This window comes from Heterodontus francisci, chromosome 32 (genome assembly GCF_036365525.1).
Source record: "Heterodontus francisci isolate sHetFra1 chromosome 32, sHetFra1.hap1, whole genome shotgun sequence".
NCBI classification, from domain to species: Eukaryota; Metazoa; Chordata; class Chondrichthyes; order Heterodontiformes; family Heterodontidae; genus Heterodontus; species Heterodontus francisci.
Genome location: NC_090402.1, coordinates 42176640 through 42182240, shown reverse-complemented (window position 1 = coordinate 42182240; position 5601 = coordinate 42176640). Strand labels below are relative to the sequence as shown.

General features: G+C 42.3%; 1 non-coding gene across 1 annotated transcript; it reads right to left on the bottom strand.

The window, feature by feature from the left end:
- Positions 1-1159: 1159 nt before the first annotated feature.
- Positions 1160-1232, bottom strand: trnak-cuu (transfer RNA lysine (anticodon CUU)). Its single transcript has one exon. It is a non-coding gene; the product is annotated as a tRNA-Lys (tRNA).
- Positions 1233-5601: the final 4369 nt, after the last annotated feature.

The window sequence follows — 5601 nt, the reverse complement described above, 5'->3', positions numbered from 1 at the left end:
AGGAAATAAGGTTTCAGTAATTCTGGTTGAAGAGCTAAAACTAGCCCTGGGATCAATGATCCCCTTCTATCCTTTAACCTCTGGAGCTCTACTTTATGAATGGCAGCTGAAGACGTGGCCTAGAAATATATTAGTAGTATAGGTTTAGCCTAGCCCGTTCTCCTTTTCCTTTTTCCACAAGAATCTGCTTTCAGGCAGATGTTTGGTTCATCTCCTCACCATATTACTCCAATTCATTTTTGAAGAAAAGCAATTCTCCGACATGCTTGATATTGAGGAGACCTGGTTTATTTCAGACAGAAGCAAGAACGAAATTTCCACCATAGACTAAAGTGCTTTTCTCTTCCTGCATTCATTTTATTGGCAAAGTTAAAGTTTCACAGCAGCATTTAATCGATATTCCTTGAATATCAACAGATTTGCTCACGTTTCTGATCCTCATCTTGCGTCTCTCCAGGAATGTTCATGCTTATAAGCTTGTAATGGTGATTCTTGTCATAATCCCCTCACATTGTTTCGAGAGCAGCAATAACACTTTATGATGAATTAAAATGAGAGATTTGAGAGGTTTTCCAGGCTGTCTAGAAGCTTGCCCTTGTGAGTCATGATGAAAGATATGTGATGATAATTGCCGTTCTTTCTGCATGTTTCCTATTTTGAGAAAATTGTCATAACTGAGGAGATCCAGAATCCATGAGTTGGATGCTGTTCTCCCCCAAACGTTGGCTTCTATGGTGGGGGAGGGCCTGAAGTTGGTTCCGGATGAGGCCCGGCATGGACCTCGATGCCAGGAGAACCCGATCCTCCTGGCGGTGGGTGATTTATTTATATTTATTTATTTAGAGATACAGCACTGAAACAGGCCCTTCGGCCCACCGAGTCTGTGCCGACCAACAACCACACATTTATACTAACCCTGCAGTAATCCCCTAATCCCTACCATCTACCTACACTAGGGGCAATTTATAATAGTCAATTTACCTATCAACCTGCAAGTCTTTGGCTGTGGGAGGAAACCGGAGCACCTGGCGAAAACCCACGCAGTTACAGGGAGAACTTGCAAACTCCGCACAGGCAGTACCCAGAATTGAACCCGGGTCCCTGGAGCTGTGAAGTTGCAGTGCTAACCACTGCGCCACTGTGCTGCCCCAAGGATAAGCACCCAACGTGGGGCATGAACCCACGACCCTGGGATTAAGAGTCCCATGCTCTACCGACTGAGCTAGCCGGGCACTCAATTTAAATATTCAACTGAATAAAATTTGTAGAAAACATTGGGTCTGCAACCCTATTTCCTGTCTCCTCCCTCTATCCTTTTATATTCTACCTTGTTCAGATATTTATCTAGATCCCTTTAAATGGCAAATTTAAATAGACTTACCTACAATCTTGAGAGCCCGCTGTGATCTTGGGCACAGCGGCCAGCACTCCCGTGCCTTCAGAAACGAGGCGCACACTGGTGGGGAGGGGGTAAGTTTGTCAGTACAGGGGGCGGGAACGGGGTCAAATAAACGTAATGGGTGTCGGGGATGGCAGGAAGGGTTGAACCTTAAACTTTGGGCAGTTTGGGGGGGGGGGAAAGGCAAATAGTTATTGTTATTGGGGGTGGGAAAGGCATGTTAGAAATGTATTTATTTAATTTTGGGGGTAGGACTTTAAAATTTTAAATTGGGCGGCAGGGCTGTCTGCCCTTTAAAATGGCACTAGTGCCTATGCACAGGCAACTGATGCCATTGCCAGGGGTGGACAGCCCGCCCATCCACGAGATTGGCGGTGAGCTCTTAAAATCCAACCCATGAGTTACAGCTATTGCATTTCTGAAGAGCTGACTGTTGTGAAGTTTGATTGAAATTTGGTTTATTTGCCAAGGATGCTGATGAAAAATGAAAAAAAGTAATTAATACGAACGTTAATATTAAGAGTGCTTACTGATTGTCACATTATATTCCTCTTTTCAGTCAGAACTAAATGTACAGGGCAGAATCTTCCTAGTTCCCAGGGCAGGCTTTGCAATGTATTGGTATAATATGCTAATTATATGATGAAATGATGATGTCATAACATAAATAAACACTTCCTTGAACTGACCGTGCTTGGTGCTCATCTTGTCTGTTAGTGCCACCCAAATATATCACAGAAAATAGTGATGAGGATGAGATAAAAGTCTGTCAAAATAGGCAACAAATAGCTGCAGGGACTACAGTGAACAAGATCAGCCAGCTTCTGATGACATACCTATTTAGATGGCAGAGATTTTGGATGGTTTGTGCAAAGCCTGAGCCTCAAGCTGTCTCCTCGGTTGAATGGGATGTCGCAGTGTCTTAGTGTGCATCGGATTCAAAGTGCTCTTTTGGGTAAGAGAATATTTCCACCACAACTAGACTGGTTTTAGATGTCACTGTTATGGATAGCGCAATACAGTATTTACTAAGTTACTCTGAAGTTGCAAACAGGACAATATTGCTGCACCCACAGGATACACCACAAGGCTAGGAACAGATGTGAGGACTCGAGAACCATTCAGTTCATATATTGAAAGAATGGAAATGTTTTTCAGAGCTAATAACATTTCTGAATTGGGCGGCACAGTGGCGCAGTGGTTAGCACCGCAGCCTCACAGCTCCAGCGACCTGTGTTCAATTCTGGGTACTGCCTGTGTGGAGTTTGCAAGTTCTCCCTGTGTCTGCATGGGTTTTCTCCGGGTGCTCCGGTTTCCTCCCACAGCCAAAAGACTTGCAGGTTGATAGGTTAATTGGCCATTATAAATTGCCCCTAGTATAGGTAGGTGGTAGGGAAATATAGGGACAGGTGGGGATGTGGTAGGAATATGGGATTAGTGGAGGATTAGTATAAATGGGTGGGTGATGGTCGGCACAGACTCGGTGGGCCGAAGGGCCTGTTTCAGTGCTGTATCTCTAAACTAAACTGAACTTGAAGGTGATAGTGGAAAGGTTAAGACTCAGAATAGGCAATTCTTGAGCACAGAAAGCAATTTTACTAACGGAAATTGGCCTTGAAGTGTATAGAACACTAACAAGACAAGAGATGTACCATTGAAAACGATCAAGTTGGAGGAACATTTCAACCCTAAGTCACTGGAGATAGCAGAAAGCTACAAATTTAGGATCAGAAATTGGAAAAGTAGTGGAACAGTTGGTGTGTATATTGTGACACTGAAGAATTTGTCACCACATTGCAACTTCGGCACTTTCTTAGACCGTGCATTACGAGACAGATCTGTTTGTGGATTGGCGGATGAAAGAATCCAATTAAACACACAAAATTTTGCATTTGAGCTATCATGTAATATTGCTCTTTCTATCAAAGTGTGCTCAGGAATTTTGTCCTATGCCAGTGACTAATACATCTCTGTCCACAGCCTAAAGTGGAGAGTCAGATGAGTGCTGGTGATAGCAGTTTAGTGTGTTCTTATTGCTGTAAGGGCAACCACATGGCACAAGCATGTCAGTATGGAAATGCCACATGTTTGAATTGTTAAAAGAAACGTCAAATTGCAATTGCTTGCCGAGCGAAGGCCAAAGCAGTTTTAAGAACTCTTTCCAGTGGTAATGGCAAATGGCGATGTCACAAGGGTGGAGCTCATAATCTTGAAGTGAATCCAGCATGCCTACGTGAAGAGGAGCTAGGGCTGTTCAGCATTTATGCCACTAGCAATCACACAAATGACAGAGACATTTGTACAAAGATGTTGGTAAAACAAAAGTACATCAACATGCTCATCAGTACAGCTGCAGATTTCTCCATTATGAGCAGAAATATGTATGAGAGCAAATTCAGTGACGTATATCTAGCTGAGAACTGAGTCCACATGTTAGAAACATGTAGGCAAACAGAGTGCAATGTCCAATATGAGGGCCAGTCCCTCAAGTTACGCATTGTTGTAGTGAGATCTGTCAACAAACCAATGTTAGTAAGCTGAAGTTAAACTGGAAGCATGTTTTCCAAATTGAGATGACCAAGAAACTTGATGAACTATTGAATAGTTACAGGAACATTTTCAGGGATAACTATGAAAATGCACATCCAAAGTAGGCCTGTTATCGCTGATGCACTGTTGCGTTTGCTGCATGAGGGCTCAGAAGTAGGCTGTGAAGGTGCAATCTTCACAATAGGAGTAGTAGATGATGATTTTCCAATCACTGCAGTATAGTGTAAGGCTAGGCTGGTTCTTTATGCTGTCAATACCCAGGTTGAATAGGAACTAAGGAAACTAGAAAGGAATGATGTGCTAGTGAAAACTGACCATACTGATTGGGCAATGCCAATTGTAGTAGTGTTCAAGTCTGACAAAACTATAAGACTATGCATGGACTACAAAGCCACAATCAGGCAGGCAGTGGATAATGAGCAGTATCCATGACTAACCTCTCAGGATTTGTATATGGAGTTAGCAGGATCCAAGCTATGCACAAAATTGGATTTGTCCTATGTTAATGCACAGCTCAATGGGGATCGAGAGAGTCAGCAGTATCTCATGATAAACACTCATATGGGATTATATTCCCTACACGAAACTGCCCTATGGTGTGAAATCTTCTCCAAATATCTTCCAAGCTACAATGGATAAGATTTTGCAAGGAGTGCTGTATTGCTTGGGTAATCAGGATGAAGTGTTGATCGTGGCCACAACAGGGGAAGAGAGACTTGAAGTGTTGGATGCAATGTTGAAAAGTCTTAATGATCACAATGTGAAGTTGAAAAAGAGCAAGTGTGCTTTTGTGCAATCTGAGGTAGTGTACTTTGGCCTGAAAATCAATGAAAAAGGATTACAGTCAGTGAATGCGAAGATAGAGGCTATAGTTAACACTCCTGAGACAAAAGATGTGTCTGAGCTTAGATCTTTTCTAGACATGGTTCAATACTACTGTTGATTTCTGCCTAAGCTTGCAACAGTGTCCATTACATGAGTTGTTGGAGAACTATGCTAAATGGGAAGAAGATGCTTATAATGCATGTAATAAAAGTTTGATAAGAGAAGCACTACTCATTTATTACAACATGGATGATGGTCAAAAGAAGCCCATAGCAGTTGCATCACATACCCTGATCAAGAGCAAATGCAACTATGTGCAGATAGAAAAGGAAGCACTTGGAAACTTCTTTGGAATCAAAAAGTTTCACCAGTTTTTGTTGGGTAGAAACTTTATGCAAGTAACAGATTATAAACCCCTAATAGATTCTCAGACCAAAGTCTGCAATAGCAACAATGGTAGCAGTGTCGAGGAGGCAGTGGTGGGAGGTACTTCTATCACAGCATGACTGCGACATCGAATAACGCTGTTCAAAGTAGGCCTGTTATCGCTGATGCACTGTCGTATTTGCTGCATGAGGACTCAGAAGTAGGCTGTGAAGGTGTAATTTTCACAATAGGAGTAGTAGATGATGATTTTCCAATCGCTGCAATTGTAATTGAAACTGAAACTCAGAAAGGCTCAATGTTGAAACAAGTTTACAAATAGATATTGAATGGATAAACAGAATTTGACAGGTGTACAGTTGAGGAACTTGTTCAACAATCAACTCAATGAGTTGTCATGTGAACAGGACTGCCATCAGTGGGGTCATAGAGTGTTGGTACCT